The 21,929-nt window shown below is 37.8% G+C and overlaps 1 long non-coding RNA gene across 2 annotated transcripts; it reads left to right on the top strand.

Annotated features, from left to right (window-relative positions):
- The first annotated feature begins 5,448 nt into the window (after positions 1-5,448).
- Positions 5,449-7,842, top strand: LOC103408268 (uncharacterized). Of its 2 annotated transcripts, XR_003772605.2 has the most exons (3): positions 5,453-5,843; positions 6,951-7,031; positions 7,420-7,842. It is a non-coding gene; the product is annotated as an uncharacterized lncRNA (long non-coding RNA). The 2 variants fall into 2 exon arrangements; XR_011579944.1 differs by having other exon boundaries at positions 5,449-7,031.
- The last annotated feature ends 14,087 nt before the right edge of the window (positions 7,843-21,929 follow it).

The following is a 21,929-nucleotide window of genomic DNA, read 5'->3' as shown; positions in this document are numbered from 1 at the left end:
AAACAAAGAACCTGCAGCCAATTGAAAGAAGCTACATGAGCAATACTGCCAACAAAGGTAGACATCAAAGATAAGGTGGTGGTGCGAGGAACACCTGACCTAGTGGAAGCATCAGATATATACTCACCAACTCAAAACAGCGTAACAAATCACAGCAAAGTGTGACTGAAGCTCAGAAATTGGATGAATATGGATGAAAGACATCAAAAGGGAGAGAAGAAGGCAAATCAGCCAAGAAAACCAGGGAAAACAGCGGATGGGAGAAGAGAAAAAGAGAAAGAAAGAAACAAAAGAAAACCCACCGATCCCAGCCATAGCTAGGATCGGCGACACCTAAATTGGATTCGATTGGAAACCACTCACACAAATAGGTGAGAATTACCCTCAAACAGAGGGAAGGTCTTTCACGGGGAGAGAAAGAGAAAGAGTTCCAGAAAGTCTCAGCCTATTCTTTTTTCTTTTTTTTGGTCAAGCTAACTTTCTTATTCTAAACCTAAAAATTTCGTTAAAAACTTTCGAAAATAAATTAGGTTGAAATTGGAGTATTTATAAGATTTGAATTCGATAGTTCTAACTTTTTGAGATGATTATGATTATTGTGTTGTAGTATATACTATTAAGTGTATCAACATGTTGTTGTGGGGTTTGAAACTTTGTTTAACGTGTGGAATGTCTCAAAAATATATGCAACAAAAAGTAGTGTTACATACATATATTCGATCCATGTGTTTAGATGTTCCTTACAAATTATGCGTAAGGAACAAAAGTTAACAAAATTGAAATGTTGGTATGGCATAGCCAAAGAGTGTTATTTTCATTCATACTAGCATTTGCCTACACACTTTGTGTGTATGAACACATTTTTTTTAGAAAATGAGGAGAGAGGGAGAGAGAGAGAAAGTAGGGGGAGTGGGAGGTTTTTGCTTTTGCTTTTTTTTTTCTATAATATTGGAGGTATTTTAACATCACCTGTAGGTGAGGCTTCAATAAAAAAACTGTAAAATTTGGACATGTGAAATTACATTATTGCCCATCATTTTTTTGTGTGATAGAAAACTAATTTGTCTTTTCACTCTCTTTTGGTTGACAAAGAGGGTTTTTATTAATTAGTAGAGATATTACATGACAAGAATCGGAGATGTTGGTACGCGATTCCAGGCAGCGTTTTATGTCCAAAACTATACAAAGTCCAAAACTATGCTTGTAAAACGGTTTTTAAAGCAAGAGTATATGGTACTACTAACATAAGGTTTGCATTCATTGATGGACTATATAGTTGCCTTAAGGCGTTAGGATGACTATGAACCTTTGATTCGATCCAACACGAGCCTAGTGTTGAATCTCGGTCTAGGGATGGTGATTGATTTTAGTTACGCGTTTAATCACATTAAGGCGTGTTTTCTTATTGGGCGTTGGACCCTCTACTTCATTTCATGCATATCAAATAAAGCAAGAAAGAAGTACTTCAAAGTAAAGAAGAGCGTATGCTCTTTTACAACATTTGATCAAAACAAATTACTTTAAAGTAAAGAAAAGCTTATGCCCTTTTACAATATTTGATCATATCAAATTACAACCAAAATCTAATCTACACATTCCCATGGTTCAAACAAATTTGAGACGGCCTTTCACATAGCTCAATTATCATAGGCGTAGGTTCATAATCACCCTTTCTTTAATTAATTAACGCTTTAACTAATTAAACTTGAATGCAACATTTTCATTTGGTTTTTGTATCCATATAATTGATTTAAATGGAGCTAAATGAAATGAAAATCCAATTCTCATTTAAAGATACAAAACTATTTTGTTCTCAACTAATTTGGGCCGAAAAACAATAACCTCAACCATTGGGCTATATTGCATAACACAAACTTTTGAGGTCACTTTGTAAAAACACAAAAGTTCACTACTTCATGTAATTACAACTAGAACCCAAAAATTTCATCAAATACAAAAACTTCATTAAAGGAGCAAAACATTTTGTCCTTTAGTGATTTTGGGCATTTACATAAAAATGTAAACTTTCGGGTCAAAGTACAAATACACAAAGTATCAAAACTTTATGTAATTGCATAAAAGCCCCAAAAGAACCCTATTTAATAGGGTGGCCGGTTTTGGATGAGAGAAAGTGTCATAAAACTTTTGAATTTTTCAACAAAAGTGAAAGGTGATGGTTAGGTTTGAAAAAGTGATTTTCATAAAATATGGTTCCTTGAAACAAGGAAAATGTGTAAGTGATTGGTACGGTGTGAATAGTAAAAAAGGTATGGGTATTGATTGAAAATTCAAACCATCCATCACTAACAAAAACTTTATGTAAACAACCAAAAACTTTGAATCAAAATACCCAACCTTTTTGTTCTTACCAAAAACATAACAAGAACAATGAAGAACATCCATGAAAACCCATAAGAGCTCCATGAACATTTTTCACCCAAAGACACCCAAAAAACTCTCAAACTTAAGGGAAAAAACATATTACCATACTATGGTACTTAGGGGTTCCTAATGTCACTTTAAAACACTTTTAACAAGACAAACATGAACCCAAAAATCCACCCTTTGGATTTGGCCGAATTTCCCCAAAAATATGGCACCAAATTTTAGCTCCAAAATTCATGCTCATATGAACTACATCTACAACATTTGAGATGGCAAATTTTCTAACAAAATTTACATTCAAAGAGGCAAGAATAAAGCTTGTAACAATTACAACATTCAAATCATAAACTATGAAAATACAAAACCCAAAAGGATTCACCAACTACTAGACCTAGGCTCTTGATACCACTTGAAGGAAAATTTGTGAAAAATATGTTCATTTGAGCAACATCTATGACATGCAATTAACAATTAAAGGTGGAATCATGCTTGTATGCACTAAAAAACAAAACATTACCCATGAAAATCAAAGCCTAGTAGTTAGGTGAACCAAGACTCAACTCAAGAACAAAGTGAGTTGAGAAATTTTATACCTTTGTTGATTCCTCTTTGCATAAGCAAAGGCTAATCACCCAAGGAGAGGGCCTTCATTCCTTCATTCTTAGCTCTATGGATTTCTTGGATGAGAATGGTTGAAAGGATTCTCCAAGTTTCCAAAGTTGAGAACCTCTAAGTTTCCACACCAAGGTAGGACTTGAAGAATAGATGAGTGACCTAGGGGAAGTAAGATTGCTAGCTAAAATCCTCTAGGGTGGCCGGCCTCTTAGAGAGAAAATGGAGCTTGTGTTCTCATCTTTTTCTCCAAAAGAAACCCTAAGGATGAAATTGCTATAAATTTGCCTTTATACCACCTCACAATGGAGTGGCAAACTTGCAATTAAGCCAAGTTCACTACCCCTCTCTATATGGCCGGCCATTAAGGGTTCATTGGGCTTTCAAGCCCTTTATGGTTTCAAGTTGTCATACAACTTGAGTTAATGGGCTTGACATTCAAATCTCATTGGGCCTTGCGGCCCAAAACTAACCCGAGGTCTATAACGAACATCTTTGTTTGATTAATTAACATATTAATTAATCATAGCCATAAATAATTAAACCATTTAATTATCCTTACTCATCTCTGTTGTTTCTTCAATCTCTACCTTACACGGTGTACGATCCATTAGGTTCCTTTTAGCGAGGCAGTAGGCGATTAGAACTCTTTCAAATTGATTGTGAATTGAAACTTATTTTCAATTCTCCCTTTAGTGATTATACACATTTAGGGCTTTTACAAACCATGAGTAACACCTAGCAGTATGTCATGGTTACCCAAGCTAATCAGAAGAGGTGGAGAACCTATTCAGTTTAGGATTACAATGCAATACGGTTTTTCTCTAATACAATACTCTTGACCACATTGTTTGGTTTGATAGTTTATTCATGTCTACTATCCAATGTGATTCATTTACTTATATGATTACCTTGAATGTGATTTGGAACGACTTCCTAAATTTCATTCATACTCTGGCCAGAGATTCTTAATCATATCATAGAGTATTCTCCCTCAAACAGTTTGAAGGTTAGAGATCCCTTGTTGCGCATTCACTTGCCTTCATGGCTAAGTGGCTTAACCCCAACTATGTCGTGGACACCCTCGGATGGAGTGACTTTGACATAGCCAAAGATCAAGGATCTAACCACAAGACAACTATGATGCCTCAGGTCAAATAACTACTTTGCATTATCCTAACCATGAGTTCTCATGTGACATGAGTATGAGAAGTCCTTGTTGATCGCGTTCAGTGAACTCATTCTCTATTGAGCACCTACGTACTTGTCTTGGTGTCAGTCACACCAATGACTTGAGACCAGTCACTCTCCCTAAAAGAAGACATAGCACGTACTGATCTTAACGGACTGTCAATGCCCAATTGGCAATCCTATGATCAGGAACGTTTAGGATATGTATACGAAAGAGAACGGTCTCTTGAATCTAACTTCTTTATATCGCATTCTCTCAATTACATATTCCTTGGACTTATCGTTAAAGCGTATAACATTTATATGAGACGGCTTCAAACAATAATCTTTGCCCTTTAAATTAAACTATATTAGTTTAACATGTGAAATGTCCGTAAAGTATCATCGTATGATTGGTTTTAGGGCACATTTCCAACACAAGGAGTGTAGCTATGAAAAATCATCAAAATTAGAGTTAAAACTACCGTTAAATCGTGAATTTTTGTTTATAACCGTCAAGTTCAATGATATATTTATTTATTAAGTAGCTTTAAATTTATTTATTTTGTTATAACACTTAAGAAATTGAATGATATATATGTTTATTAAGTAGCTTTAAATTTATTATTGTAGTTCGGATCAGGTTTTTGTTAGAAAAATATATTATTCTGTTTTATGTAAAAAAAAAAAAGAATTTGAAAGAGTAAAGTCACATTTTCAATCAATTTTATAATAATTTTTTTTAAATCAGAGTTAAAATAACCGTTAAATCGTGATTTTTTGTTTATAATCGTCAAAAAGTTTTGACCTGTTACTTGATATCTGAATGTTTTTTTTTTGTGATTTTTGGCTTATGCGATCTTGAAGTATATACAAACAAGTTTGACGGTTGGATCATTGAAACTAATTTTGTAGAATGCGTATCTCATCAAGTTGAATGATATATATATATATATATATATATATATTTAATAAGTGGTTTTAAATTTATTTATTTTGTACGTATAAAACTTAAGAAATTAAATGGTATATATATATATATTAATTAGCTTTAATTTATTATTATGATTCATATGGGGTTTTGTTAGAAAAATATATTATTGTGGATTTTATGTAAAAAAAAATTTAAAAAGAATAAAGTTACATTTTAAGTAAATTTTACAATATTATTTAAAAAAAAAAAGAAAAAAGAAACTTGCGCGACTAACAAATGCGTCACACTAGTTGTTAAAATTTTGGCCATGGAATTGAAAAAAATAGGCGTTTTTTTTTTTAATTTTCCCAAATTACTCATAATGAAGGTGCAATTGGAAGACTCCGGACACTACCCTCTCTCTCACTCGGTCTCTCTCTTCCCTTTCGCTCATCTCGCCCTCTCTCTCACTCCGTCTCGCTCTTCTCTCCCACTCCGTTAGACGAAGACAAAGACGAAGGAAGACCACAACCATTACCCATCCATCTGCTTCTCCTCCGCTCCACCCTCTGTCGGAATTCCTCGCCGTTTCCTCAATTCTGAAGTTCCCTTCACATCTCTTTATCTCAATGTTTTCTATGTCCAGATTTCAATTTTAGTTTGTGTAATTAGATTTCAATTTTAGGTACATCAAAATCAGAATTCAGATTTCAATTAGATTGCTCAGTTAATGGGTCGTTTCCCAAAAGCGAAAATGGACATGGTGAGGGAGTTAAAACCCAATTCTTTTGAATTGGGTTGTAATTCCGGTTGATAAATAAGTAGAGTGTGTTGCAAACCTAAAATAAAATCTCTTTTTGTGTTTCCTGCGAAGAGATTATTCGTTTAGCCAACATGAGAATGATTATTGACCAGGGATTGGGAATGATTCGATGCAGATGGTCATATATAACAATAAACACCTAGATTTTGATTTTCCTTATCTGAAGCCATTGGTTATGTAATCCTAGCAACTGTTTGTTTTCAGTTCTTTTTCTTGTTTGGGAGTTGGCTTTGTAAACAACTTATGATTAGACAGTTAAGAACATTGGGTCATATGGGAATATTTGATTAGCATTTAGAAGCAGTTGATCAATCTTAAGATTTCTAAAACTAAAATTAGCTGTTATTTTGACCATAAACCAGCTAATGTAACATGAAGCAGAATAACATATGCAGAGTAAAATAACATTGGTGATCTTCTAGAGAAAACGAATTGTCAATTTTCCACATACCAAGAATTGTGGTCCATTGCTTAAACATATCATGGTTACCAAGAATTGTCAATTTTCCACATACCAAGAATTTTTATTTTACAATATAATGTTTGGAGTGCATTTGGTTTAGCGGGCTTTGCTTGAGGGTAAAGGGTGAAAGAATTGGATTGCATTTGATCATTTGCTGTTATCTCCGTGTAAGAGATACAAAGCTGCCGAGGCTCATACTTGTTTGAGGGTTCTTGTAGGTACAGATGTATTATTCGATTTTTTGAGTATTAGAATAACTATTAGCTGCATTTTAGTGCTGTGTTATGAGACATAAAATGGATATTTTTTTTCCTGTTTTTGTAGTGATTAATTGTTCCATGTACTTAAGTTTAGCTGGCTAGCTATGAACTTTATGATATTATCATGATGTCAATCAATTTAATCATTGAATTACTGCTTTTTTAGCTACAAGCCAACCTTATCTTCCATGTACTTAAGCTTTCAATTTGCTTTGAGAACTATTAAATGTAATGAATTTTGGTATTGCCTTTGTTCCCTTAATCTGTATATTGCCTTTGTTTAAGTGAGAAATGGCTATTTTCTTAAGTTTTATCACATGGCAGCTCATATTTGGAACAAAGAGGGTGTGCTTTACCACAAGGATATTTGTCTTGCAAAGTAATACTTTCCCATCCAAAAGTTTGGTATGTCCTGGAGTCCTCTCATGTTTTCAATTGCTCTAATTTATTATTACTTGGTCTTCTCTGAGTTGTATTTCTCTGAGTTGGCAGGAGCCTTCACTTATTGTTGTGTGTGTGTGTGCGCCTAAGTTGTTCGAGAATTGCTTGTTTCAACATCATTGATGTAAATCTTAGAACTCAAGGGGTGTAAATTGAGTTTATTAATAGTTGTTGGTTTTCTCATTAAACTTGGTTGGAGCTATTTCAAATGGCTTTTGGTCTAAATGTATTTCAAATGGCTTTTGGTCTAAATGTACTTTGCAGGTGTATGCTTATCTCTCTTATGCTTACCATATCATACGGGATTTTGTTTTTTGTTTTTCTGATGTCCTAAACTCTCACTTTTCTTCAGATTGTGTTGGTTCTGCATTCAATGTAAAGGGTATCATGGATTGCCCTAATTGTTGCGAAATTGAGAATGACGAATGGAGGTACTATGTATCTTGTAGCCCTGACCATGAGCTCGACCTATCTGAGGATGATATGGATTATGAGGACAGTCCTATAGAGTTCCTTGACATGGTAAAAGTAATGACAGCATTTATCAATATTGCTTTTTTTTTTCCTTTCAAATCAAACAAGCTTCATAAAATGTTGTAAAATTTGAGTGAATCGCGAGTATGAGCCAAGATACAATACGATGTGCACACCCCTGCATAACAAGATGCGAGAACTAATGCGCGTAGTTTATAATTTGTAAATGGATAAAACCAATTTATATTGTTAGACTGTAAATTTCATCCATTTTGTGAGTAGCATTGTCCATTGCACGCCATACCTGGATGTTTAATGTTCCTTGTACAAATATTTCTTAGTTCGTACATACGTTTGTGGATGTTTCAGGGGCTACAGGGAACTATGCTACGCCGTTTGCATCATGGTGAATAGTAACCATTGTTTCTACTCTGCAAGCTCCTTACGCTCTTTCTGCTTTTGTGTTAAATATTGCTCTCATACCATATTAATTGTCATCAGAATATACAAATTGTTCTGTTTTATTAACATGTTAAAATTATGTAAATTCGTGTTGCATAGGCTGTTTATTTAATAGGTCAGATTGATTAAGTTAAAAAACCTTGTGGGTTTAAGAACTCTGCTCATTCATGCTTATAAGAATAGCACATGGTTTTTCTTTTTTATATGAAGTTTATGAAAAAACTCCGTCTATGTAAGTTTATCTTACATTGCTGGTCCCAAGCCCGGGTAAAGAAGGAGGGGGAAGGCGTCAGGTAGTCGACAACCGGCACTCCTCGGTTACGTCGAATCTTTATGAAAATGAATCCAGAACGAAATCGCGCTAAAGCTAGGGTGTCACCCGTAAGTGGCGCACTGTGTGGCCCAAGCATAGTGATAAGTGGGCAAGAGTCGTTGTATCTCCATCGGCACCTGGATGCAGTGTTAAATGAGCAAGGGGGCCATAGAAACTTCTTTTCGAACGACTCCACTCAAAGTTGTTTGGGAGCATATGCTCTTATCAACTTTACATAGGACACCCAAAAGAAGTACTTTGATCTTATTGGACGGGGGAGGGTGAAGAAGCTAGGACATAAGGGTAGAGTTCAAGAGAGTAGAATGCGTTTAGGAACGTGGAGTATAGGAACCTTAACGGGAAAATCTATGGAAGTAGTGGAAGTTATAGTGAGGAGAAGAATAAATATTATGTGCCTACAAGAAACTAAGTGAGTTGGTCTTAAGGCAAATGATCTAGAAAACTCAGGGTTTGAACTTTGGTATTCGGGCACAAATGGAACGAGAAACGGTGTTGGCATCATCGTGGACAAGACCTTGACACAAGATGTTGTAGATGTCAAGAGGGTAGGAGATAGAATCATGGCAATCAAGATTGTAATAGGATAAGAACTCATCAATGTGATTAGTGCGTACGCACCTCAAGCAGGGTTGGATATGAGTTCGAAGGAGAAATTTTGGGAAGACCTTGGAGACTTAGTGCAAGGAATTGCCCAGACGGAGAAGTTATTTATAGGAGGAGATTTAAATGGACACGTGGGCAGAGAGACAGACAACTATAGAGGTTTTCATGGTGGCCATGGTTTTGGGGAGAGAAACGAGGATGGGGAAGCTATCTTGGATTTTGCAATGGCATATGATCTCTTCTTAGCCAACACCTTCTTTAAGAAGAGGGAAGAACATGTGATCACCTACAAGAGTGGGTCGTCAAAAACACAAATAGATTTTCTTCTAATGAGGAAAGGGGATCATATAACTTGTAAGGATTGCAAAGTTATACTGGGAGAGAGCTTGGCTAATCAACATCGCTTGTTGGTGATGGATGTACAAATTAAAAGAGTGAGAAAAGAGAACAAGACTTGGAAGTGCCCAAGGACTAGATGGTGGAATCTAAAAGAAGAAAAACAAGCCATTTTCAAAGAGAAAGTAATCACCCAGTGTGTGTGGGATAGAGATGGGAAAGCTAGCCAAATGTGGGATTTCATGGCTAGTTGTATCTGAAAAGTAGCAAAAGAGGTATTAGGAGAGTCCAAGGGCTTTGCTCCACACCAAAATGAATCTTGGTGGTGGAATGAGGAGGTACAAACAAAGGTGAAGGCTAAGAAGGAATGTTGTAAAGCCTTATACAAGGACATGACCGATGAAAATGGTGAAAGGTATAGAAGAGCGAAGCAAGAGGCGAAGAAAGCTGTGAGAGAAGCTAAGTTAGCGGCTTATGATGATATGTATAAGCGACTAGATACCAAAGAATGAGAGTTTGATATCTATAAACTAGCTAGAGCAAGGGAAAAGAAGACAAGAGACCTAAACCAAGTGAGGTGCATCAAGGATGAGGATGGAAAGGTTCTTGCTACAGAGAACGCAGTCAAAGACGGATGGAGAGGTTATTTTCATAATCTTTTCAATGAAGGACATGAAAGGAGTACTTCTTTAGGGGAGTTGAGTAACTCAGAAGAGTGTAGAAACTACTCATTTTATCGTCGAATCAAAAAGGAAGAAGTGGTTGTAGCTTTGAAGAAGATGAAGCATAGAAAAACAGTGGGCCGAGACGATATACTGATCGAAGTGTGGAAAGTCTTGGGAGAGACAGGTATAGCATGGCTCACTAACCTTTTCAATAGGATTTTGAAAACGAAGAAGATGCCAAATGAGTGGCGAAAGAGCACTTTGGTGCCTATCTACAAGAATAAGGGCGACGTACAAAATTGCATGAACTATAGGGGTATTAAGCTAATGAGTCATACAATGAAGCTCTGGGAGAGAGTTATTGAGCATAGATTGAGGCAAGAGACGGGTTTCAGACAACCAATTCGGGTTCATGCCAGGGCGCTCAACCATGGAGGCAATCTATCTCTTACGAAGATTGATGGAAAGATATAGAGATGGGAAAAAGGATTTCCACATGGTCTTTATAGATTTGGAAAAAGCGTATGATAAGGTCCCAAGAGACATTCTTTGGAGGATTTTAGAGAAGAAATAAGTACGAGTAGTATATATCTAAGTTATAAAGGATATGTATGAAGGAGCAAAGACTGCCGTAAGAACTCATGAAGGACAAACCGAAAGCTTCCCCATAATTGTAGGATTACATTAAGGCTCATCCTTAAGTCCTTACCTTTTTGCGTTGGTAATGGATGAGTTAACATGACATATTCAATATGATATTCCTTGGTGTATGCTTTTCGCAGACGATATAGTGTTGATAGATGAAACTCAGGAAGGGGTAAATGTGAAGCTTAACCTTTGGAGAGAAGTGTTGGAATTTAAAGGTCTTTGCCTAAGCCGATCAAAGACAGAATATATGGAGTGCAAGTTCAGTGCAAATGGAGGCCAAAATGAGTTAGGGGTGAGGATAAGAAATCAGGAAATACCAAAGAGCGATCGTTTTTGCTACTTAGGATCTATCTTGCAAAAAAACTGAGAATTAGGTGGAGATCTCAACCATAGAATACAAGCTAGATGGATGAAGTGGAAGAGTGCATCAGGCGTGTTGTGTGACTGCCGTATGCCACTGAAGCTCAAGGAAATTTTTTATAGGACTGCAATAAGGCCGGCGATGCTGTATGGCACAGAATGTTAGGCGGTGAAGCATCAACACGTACACAAAATGGGCATAGCAGAGATGAGGATGCTTCATTGGATGTGTGGGCACACGAGAAAGGATAAGATTAGGAATGAGGATATCCGAAGTAAAGTAGGAGTAGCTGAAATTGTAGGAAAGCTGAGAGAAAATCGGTTACGGTGGTTTGGACATGTGCAAAGAAGGCATACTGACGCTCTGGTTAGAAGATGCGACTACGGGACAGAGGTTCAGGGCCGAAGGGGTAGAGGAAAACCTAGGAAAACTTTGGAAGAGACTCTAAGAAAAGACTTAGAGTACTTGGATCTAACGGAGGACATGACACAAGACCGAGCACAATGACGTTCTAAGATTCATATAGCAGACCCCACTCAGTGAAGAAGGCTTTGGTGTATTTAACATAATACGTTGAAATGAAGCAAAGCTTATTTATTGATATCTCCGATAAGTTATAAATATGTACATATACATGAGTCAAAATAAACAAACAAGAGGGAGCCTTCACAAATGTTGCTTAAGAGAAGACTCAGCAGTCAGTAGAGCCCCAGAAAGAGAAGGCACCGGAGGGGGATCATTCGGAGCCTCAGTACTGGACAGAACCCTAGAAGGAGGAGGCATCAGAGGTTGATCATTTGGAGCTTCATTACGCGGTACAGCCCTAAAAGACGAAAGCAATAAATGCTTTTGGAACAAACCCATAAACCGCTGATGATCAAGTAAAACCTGACCATCAGATTCCTTCATCTGGTCAAGCTTCCTCTTCATGTTTGTAGCATAGTCATGTGCGAGCTGGTGCAACTGTTTATTCTCATGCTTGAACCCTCTAATCTCCTGTTTGAGACTCATCACTTCAGCCGCTAATGATTCAACTTGGCGGGTTCGAGCAAATAGGTGTTGGGCCATATTAGACACAGAACCTGCACACTGAACACTCAGTGCCAAAGAATCCTTAACAGCCAACTCATCAGACCGTTTGGAAAGTAGTCTGTTATTTTTGGGAGTGAGAAGGTTCCTAGCCACCACCGCAGCGGTCATATCATTCTTCATCACGAAATCCCCAACGGTAAGATGACCAGTAGGGGATCAGAATGATGGGCGCCCTATGTTGTCTGGAGAAGGCGTGGCTGCCTTTTCAACAAGGTTCAAGTCAAAACGATGGTCGGAGGGGCCAGACATTTTCAAAGGTGTTGAAGAGAGAAGAGGTCGGACAAATCAAGATCTTAGAAGTACAAGAAGGGAGCTTCTACTGGTGGAGATTCAAGTGTGCTTTGGAACTTAATGCCAGCCTCTATAAAAATCTGCACTCGACGAAGCTTCAGAAATCGAAGAGGCGCCTGCTCAGAAATCGAAGAGGCGTTTGCTTTCTTAAAAGTTGGGTTGCTCAGAAACCACAAGGGCCGATCTCAGAAATCGAAGAGGTGTTTGTTTTCTCAAAAGCTGGGCTGCTCAAAGACCACGAAGGTCGATCTCAGAAATCGAAGAGGCGCTTGCTTTCTCAAAAGCTGGACTGCTCAGAGACCACGAGGGTCGATCTCAGAAATCGAAGAGGCACCTACTTTTTTCAGCCTTGTCAGCACCTGTCACATGCACACTCAGCTTTGCTGAAATTATGGGTATTCTATTGAAGATTTCTGGTGAAGTAGAAAGCACGTGAATCTTACTATTCAATCATCCATTTTCCACACGCACCATCAGCTCATGGGTACCACAGATAACTTTGCCAATGATCTTTGACAAAGTTTAGACACGTGAAGCTTGTAGCTCCCACTACATCGCTATGACCAAGAAGGGTAAAAGAATAGCAAAGAAACAGCACTAACAAAGTTTAGACATATAAATTTTGAAGGTCTAGCTACCATATTATTACCCACAAGGGTAAAGGAACAGCACCACTGCTGGATAATTGGAAAATCCCTGTGTGTCAACCTCTGTGCTCTGTGGCAAGGTAGACTAGCAAACATGCCCAACCTTTACTCACATTCGAGAAAACACTCCCAACAAGATTGCTTGCTCTAAAATCGAAGAGGCATCGCCCTCCGAATCTCGAAAGCCAGACTTCCAACATGATTACTTTCTCAAAAATTGAAGAGACACCGCTCTCCGAATCTCGAGAGCCAGACTCCCAACAGAATTGCTTTCTCAAAAATCGAAGAAGCACCGTTCTCCGAATCTCGAGAGTCAGATCCTCGACAAGATTGCTTGTTCAAAAACTGAAGAGTCACCACTTTCTCAACATCGAGAGCCATATCTCCTTGGATAAAGCTTGTCTGTAATCTTCACACGCAACATCAGCTTTCCAGATACCACATACCACTTTTTAAAAGTGCTCTGACACACGTGAAGCTGGCAGCTCCCACTACCGTGCTATGACCAAGCAGGGTAAAGAAATAGTATTACTACTTGGTGTTAGGGAGACTCCTATATATGTCGACCTCCATCCTCAACGGATAGGCAGACCTGTAAAAATGCTCAACCCTTCCTCATATCTGAGAGGGCACTCCCAACGAAGCCTCTCAAAATACTCAGCTTTCTTTCCCCCCGATAATACATCTGCAAACAAGCTACACCAGAGCAAGACTATCTCATATTATCAGGGTTAAAAGTAAGAGTATCTCATATCATGCTTTTTCCCTGTCTATTCCTTTGACCTTGTTCTTACCTGCAAGACAAGGAGAAAGAGAGCAATCAATCAGCACTTGGAATCAAGCTTCCGGTCAGGAACTGACTGCCTGGAACCCCTTACCTGATTACTTACCTGGCATTGCTCTCAAGTACTCATCTTCAACATCTTATGCTTTCAGAGAATATACCACATCTGCTTGAGGAACAGATAGGGAAAGTGAGAAGGATACAAGGGGGCATGTGGAGACAAGCGTAACAAAACACGTGCCGATACATCTATTACTTTGTCAACAGCAAAAGTATCCCATATCAGCACGGTCGAATGTACTCTAGATTTGATGGACTTGTTTTGACCCTCAAATTCTTCAGTCGGCCTTATACTCTGGAGGAAACCAGAAAACCCTCCAGCCCAGTTCAAGAATAAGCCTGTGGAAAGTTCATTATTCAAAAGCAAAAGTATCTCATATCATCTATCCTCTTTTTTCTTCTCTTTATCCTTCATGCTGCCTGCAAGATAGGAAGAATGAGAACAATCAACTGGAACTTGAAATCAAACTTCCGATCTGAGACTGATTACTTGGAGCTCTGATTGCTTACCTTGTCTGTAACCTCTTTCAGCAGATCCCCTAGCTCGGCGACTTGGGGGACTCCTACTACATGGTTTGTATCGCGCTTGACCAAGCCTGAAACTACAAGTAAGCTTCAAGTGAAATTGATACATTACCTTGTGCATCTCCACCAGTTAAATAAACCACCCCTGGATGGAGGAAGAGTACTTCCAGAGAAGATGCCACATCTACCTATAAGACAGATAAGGCAAGTGAAGACGATACCACACTTGGGTACTTAGAAGTTTCGTGATTACGAAATCATTCTCCCACAATATTTCCTAATGTCATTTGTACTAAATCATTCACTTGTACTCACTAAAAGAGAGCTTGAACCTATGTACTTGTGTAAACCCTTCACAATTAATGAGAACTCCTCTACTCCGTGGATGTAGCCAATCTGGGTGAACCACGTACATCTTGTGTTTGCTTTCCTGTCTCTATCCATTTACATACTTATCCACACTAATTACCAGAGCAATTTAGTGAAAATCACAAACTTAATACTTTCTGTTGTATCAAAGTCCTCACTGATTTTGTGCATCAACAATCCTTAAGTCCTTACCTTTTTGCGTTGGTAATGGATGAGTTAACATGACATATTCAAGATGATATTCCTTGGTGTATGCTTTTCGCAAACGATATGGTGTTGATGGATGAAACTCAGGAGGGGTAAATGCGAAGCTTAACCTTTGAAGAGAAGTGTTGGAATCTAAAGGTCTTCGCCTAAGCCGATTAAAGACAGAATATATGGAGTGCAAGTTCAGTGCAAATGGAGGTTAAAATGAGTTAGGGGTAAGGATCAGAGATCAGGAAATACCAAAGAGCGACCGTTTTCGCTACCTAGGATCTATCTTACAAAAGAACGGAGAATTAGATGGAGATCTTAACCATAGAATACAAGCTGGATGGATGAAGTAGAAGAGTGCATTCGGCGTGTTGTTTGATCGTCGTAGGCCACTGAAGCTCAAGGGAAAATTTTATAGGACGACAATAAGGCCGGCGATGCTGTATGGCACAGAATGTTGGGCCGTGAAGCATCAACATGTACACAAAATGGGTTTGGACATGTGCAGAAAAGGCCTACTGACGCTCCGGTTCGAAGATGTGACTACGTGATAGAGGTTCAGGGCCGAAGGGGTAGAGGAAGACTTAGGAAAACTTTGGAAGAGACCCTAAGAAAAGACTTAAAGTACTTGAATCTAATGGAGGACATGACACAAAATCGAGCGCAATGGCGTTCTAGGATTCATATAGCCAACCCCACTTAGTGGGAAAAGGCATTGTTGTTGTTGTTGTTGTATATGAAGTTTATGAAAAAAGGATTGTGGCTGAAGCTGGATGCTTCACAGTATTGTAAGAAGAGTCTGATGATGGTCATGTCAAATAGTCAAATATGTTTTGTATTGATCTGTCTTCTGCAGGGATTTGATGTCTTATCATATATGCATACGTGTTTTAATATCCATTCATGTGCTACCCTTGGATCTCTTTCCAGATTGGTAAGTTTTGAGATTGTTCTCTTGTCGTTTGCTTGTATTGAGTTCGGGCATTTGTGAACCTATTTCTCTTTGTATGAGAGTCAAATTTCTTAATGCAGGTTCAATCGTTGCCGAGGATGATTATCATGGAGAGAATGGGAAGCAAGTAACTTATCCAGCTTTCTTTTTCTTACACTTGTGCTTCTAATCTTTTTCTTACACATGTCTACGGGGTTTGTTGCCAACACTTTGCTTGTATGGACACTTATTTAAGACTGATAAGTGATTTCTAACACAATGATTGTTCTCACATTTATAGTTACAGTTTTTCTTTGTGCCACTTTTGATTCGTGTCCTGAAACAAGCTCGACGAGAATGGAGAGAGACAGAGAGAGTATACGAGCACGAAAGTAATAAGTAGTTAGCATGGAAGAACAACGTGAATGAGCTATATGAAGGAGTGATGAAAAAGCTATATGAAGATGAAGGAGCTACATACACTGTATATGCAAAAGGGAAGATGCTTTTAGTTGCAGGTTTTCGAAAGAATTCTAGTTTGTATTTTTGGAGTTTGAAGACTTGTGTCAATATGTTCAAACGCATATCTTAGGTTTGTAATGAATTTATTGGTTTTACCACATTGATCTTATATACGTTTGTTTTTATTAATGATATTACAAAATATTCTTTAAACAATGCTCAGTAGAAATTTTACCAAAAAGCATATATTTCTTGCCTCAATTTCTTTCATCCATGGCACAATTTTGAGAGCTCAACAAAGAAAATAAGCAGAAGCTGCAAAACAAAAAACACTTTGGTAAAGGAGAAGTTGTGGGAAGTCGTATCTCCCCCAGTGAAGGAGCTCCCATGTAGAAAAGCAGCAGATACAGCACTAGAGTAACTGTTACTGCTTGGAAAAAAAAAGGAAAATTAATGAAAAATGATTGAAAACTTTGAGTATTAACGATAAGGGCAAAATAAAGGGTAAACTGAATAGTACAAGGATTGACTTTTTAGTCTAACAATGTGATTTTTCGTTAAAGTGAATAGTACTGGAAGCTTTCATATGATCATATGTTACTTTGAGCACCCTCAGCTTCTTATTAGACATCACATTTTCCATCTACAGAAACTATGAATTGGTCATACCATTTGGTCTGTTTGTTGGGTGCCTCTTGACTAACATTTTGAAGGAGAAATTGCAAGAAGTGGTTCCTAGGTCCGAGGAGTATGCCAATGGGATAGTAGTTTGTTTCACTAGAAATAATGAAGGCGTGGAGTGGTGTGCTAAGTTTTGGGTCATTGGGTGTAGAGATAGAAACATCGATTGTTATTTTCTTATTTATTTATTTAAGGTTAAACTTGGAAGTTTAGTGGATAAAACTTTTGTGTTGGGTGGATAGATAAAATAACTGGGTCTAAATAAAATTTCACCTTTAGCCGCTGGATTTAAATTTGGACAGTTATATCTTTTTTTGCTTAAATGTCAAAATGGTCCTTGTGTTATAGGCTAAAAGCCATATGGCCAATTTAGTCCCCATGTTTTCGATTTGGCTAATTTAGTCCTCGTATTTGTCTCTATTAGCCAATCAAGGGCATTTCATTCAATCTCTTTTAAAAAATTCATAAGAAAAATCATATGAGAAATAATTACTTTGTCTCTTTACAGAAAAATAAGACATATAAAAAATAAAACTTCCAATCGGAAAAATGATTAATGTAGTGACATAAAAAAAGAGAGGGTAATGTTAGGGAGGAGGTCGGAGAGTTGGGGGGAGAATAAATTTTCTTTTAATTTTTAATTTTATTTCATTTTAAATATTTTAAATCAAATAAATTATAATTTTACAAATAAGTTTATAATAATTTATAATTTTTTTTTTATAGAAATTAGAAGGAAATGTTCTTAATTGGCTAATAAAGATAAACACAAGGACTAAATTGACACAATGACTAAAACACATGGATCATTTTAACATTTAAACTATCTTTTTGTTACCGTTAGATTTGATAATATTCGATCTCAACTGTTAAATTCAATAAATATATAAATATATACAAAAAATTGAACGTGGATTGTTGGATCAACCAACGACCCATTTAAATTGTGGCCATTGGATCATAAAAAAAAGCCGTTAGGCTCATTATAATTTATGGTTGCTGACAGGCGGGGGACATGCTGACACACCTCGACCTAAATCAAGGCGTGTTAGTCGTCATGTGAGGGTGACGTAGCCATATGCGCAGTCCGGAAGTGATAATGATATAAAAATACGAGTAAATAAAAACCAAGCTAACTAATTTACACTAGACGAATAAATAGGTGTGAGTGATGAGATTTAAGTGTAAACACACATAATCAGAGCATAGGTAACCTAAGTGCAGTCCAGTAGGACAAATACTAATTATACAATACCAGAAAGATGGTCCTACATTAAACAATGTATGTCAGAACCGCCGTAGTCTCCTCATAAGCCACCAACAAGAACGCTTATACCTAGAACCTGGAGGGGCGCAAAACAGAAAGTGTGAGTTGGTAAAAATAGAGCTTTTCAAAACTATTTCACTTAACAAAAGTAATAACCCCTCGCCGTAAAACCTGTATAATTTCCCAGAAAATAGACTACATATCTATCTTGAAACCACACGTGAAATAGCCAAATCCACATGTATACCATGCCAAATATCTCAACATAATGAAATAAGTAAATCAAGTGAAGTAAATCAATGAAAAGTAATATGTCAGCCGGATCCACATATGATGGCTTGTACGGCTGAATCTATAGTTCATCAGATATGCCTGCACACGAGTCGGAACCACCTAAAGTGGTCTGTACGACAGGACTGAGTATGATCACCTGAAGACTGTGCGAATAATCGCAGGTCACCTACGAGTCGAAACCACTTATAGTGGTCTGTATGACAGGACTGTGCACCAAACTTGGATCCAAGGTGAGCGTGCGGCGTTGGAGGTGAACATCATGTAACTCACATCCACAATCTATAAACTCCCCTGGAACTTACCTGAGCGTTCGTAGCACCAACAATAATATATAAAACTACTAAATGCATATTCTAAGTATAAAACATTTGGCATGGCATTCAAACCATAAAACCATTTAAATAAGTTATTTGGGAAAAATACCAACCATATATATATATTGAAAACCAAAAGCCCACTCACTGGTATGTGGCAGGGTCGTAACTCTCGAACCTCGCCTGACTGTGCTCGTCCTCAAGAAACATCTCAGCTGACGCCGTTAGCATATTCCGTCAAAGTTGACAGAATATTCTCTTTCTCCTTCCTTAGTTCGCTGGAGTCTGGCACCGGTCACCGCTGCACTCGTCGGTTTCTGGAAAAACTTCAAACCTTAATATCTCACTCATTTCAACACCAAATTTCATGAAATTTTTACCAAAATAAAGCTCTCAACAAGGAAAACATGATCTTACTTCTTTGGAGTCCTAAAACAAATGGAAATTGGCTGGAAAAATTTTGTGAAAACCGGCTAAGTCTGCAACTCGATAAACTCAAGTGTCCCGACGTTCAAAACCTTCCAAAATTCCTCTAACAACTTCGTAAAGTCGTTTTAAGATTCTCTAGTAACTTAAAACCCCGCAAAACACTCGCGATCAAGCTCGAGCAACATGACACCTTGTCGGAGCTCACACGTTCTCGAGTTCCTGAAGTCCTCACATCAAACTAATGGTATGGTTAGACTCCTGAGCTTGCAAGGAACTCGAATGTAATCCACTAGCTCGATTTGCAACGGTTTAAAGAGTTTGGGCTGGTTTCAGGTGTACGGAAAGAGAGAGGGTTAGAGGAATACAGAGAGAAAACGGGAAAGGTTGCATGTGTGAGTACGTGTGTGTGGTGATCCGGATTGGGCACCATTTAAAAATCCTTAAGCTCTAATTGGGCTACAAAATTAAACCCTTGAGTTCCAATTGGCCCGCTAAGAAGTCCTAATAATTCTACCATCTTAATTGGGTCCCAAAAATTAGGAAATGATGTAATTGGTACATTTTTCTTAGCCCATAAATGCATTCACAACCCAACGCTCAAGGGTAAAACTGTCATTTTCACGCCTTCGAGAATAAAATACAGTATAAATTCGGGTCGTCACAACCTACACCCTTAAGAAAATTTCATCCCTGAAATTTCATACAATAATGTACAAACCACTAATATTCGTAAAACAAGCGTGGATACATATCTCTCATACGATCTTCCGTTTCCCAGGTGGCTTCCTCCACCAAATGATTTCTCCATAAAACTTTCACTAAGCGCACGGTTTTATTCCTCAGAACCTTATCCTTCCAATCCAAAATCGTCACCGGCTCCTCGTCATAAGTCAAATCTGGATTAATTTCTAGTGGTTGGGGAGGTATCACATGTGATGGATCTGAAACATAATGGCGAAGCATAGAAACATGAAAAACATCGTGCACCATAGTTAATTATGGAGGAAACTCAAGCTTGTAAGCAACGTCACTGACTCGTTCAGTGATCTGGTACAGTTCGATGTACTTAGGACTTAACTTACCCTTTTTCCCGAACCGTACAACACCTTTCCATGGTGATAGCTTCAGAAATACCCAATCACCAACTTTATACATTCTATCAGTGGCATGTTTATCTGCTAAACTCTTCTGTCAATCCTGGGCTGCTTTCAGGTTAGATTTAATTACTTGAATATTCTGTGTAGTCTCATCTACGATCTTAGGCCCCACCAAAAACTCTTTCATCAACTTCTGACCAGTATAAAGGAGTCCGACATGACTTACCATAAAGTGCCTCAAAAGGTGACATACCATGCTCGAATGGTAGCTGTTATTGTAGGCGAATTCCATCAAATCTAAACGCTTATGCCAAGCATTGCCAAATTGCGATACTGAAGATCTTAGCATATCCTCCAGCGTCTGAATAGTTCTCTCAGATTGCCTATCTATCTGAGGATGATACGCCATACTATAGAGTAATCTCGAACCAAGAGCCTATTGAAATGCCACCCAGAACTTAGAAGTGTACCTCGGATCCCGATCCGAAATAATACTAACCGGAACCCCGTGGTATTTAACAATCTCTGATATAAATAATTCAGCTAATCGACTTAAGGAATATTTCTCTCGTACTGGAACAAAGTGTGCTAATTTAGTAAGCCAATCCACGATCACCCAAATTCCATCATAACCTTTTCGCGTACGGGGAAGCTTGTACATGAAATCCATAGTAATATTTTCCCATTTCCACTGTGGAACGGGAAGTGGCTGCATTAACTCAAATGGCTTTTTCCTCTCAACTTTAACCTATTGGCAAATGGCACACATATTCACATATTCAGCAATTTCTCTTTTCATACTAGGCCAATAATAAAATGGTCGAATGGTATGATACATTTTAGTACTCTCATGATGCATTGCATAAGCCGATACATGTGCTTCATCAAGAATTTCTTTCTTAATTCTGCATTATTTGGCATGTACATTTTATTCTCTTGCACAAGCATGCCATCCGATTCTCTAATTCTGAGATCTTTCTTTTCCCCCTGATTTCTTGCTTGAATTAACTCCTGAGTTTCTTCATCATTCATCTGAGCCTCGAGTACATGATCAATTAAAATTGGTCTGACTTGGAAACTAGCAAACAAAGCTTCCTCCCGATCTTCTACCCCTAACTTTAGTCCAGTGGACCTCAAATTTGCAAGAAGAGGGATTCGACAAGTGTATAAAGCATTAATTCTGCCTTGAGATTTCCTGCTAAGTGCATCTGCCACCATGTTTGCACGACCGGGGTGATACTCAATCGTGCAATCATAATCGATGAGTAACTCTATCCAAATTCTCTGTCGAAGATTAAGGTCCCTCTGGGTGAAAAGATACTAAAGACTTTTATGATCCGTAAAAATCTTACGTTTTTCTCCATATAGATAATGTCTCCAAATCTTCAAGGCAAAAATAATGGCTGCTAACTCAAGATCATGAGTAGGATAATTCATTTCATGTGGCTTTAATTGTCATGAAGCATAAGCAATCACCCTACCATGCTGCATCAACACAAATCCTAGACCATTTAAGGAAGCATCACTGTAAATCTCAAAGT

The sequence above is a fragment of the Malus domestica genome, chromosome 04 (genome assembly GCF_042453785.1).
Source record: "Malus domestica chromosome 04, GDT2T_hap1".
NCBI classification, from domain to species: domain Eukaryota; kingdom Viridiplantae; phylum Streptophyta; class Magnoliopsida; order Rosales; family Rosaceae; genus Malus; species Malus domestica.
This window is presented reverse-complemented; position numbering and strand designations above follow the sequence as displayed.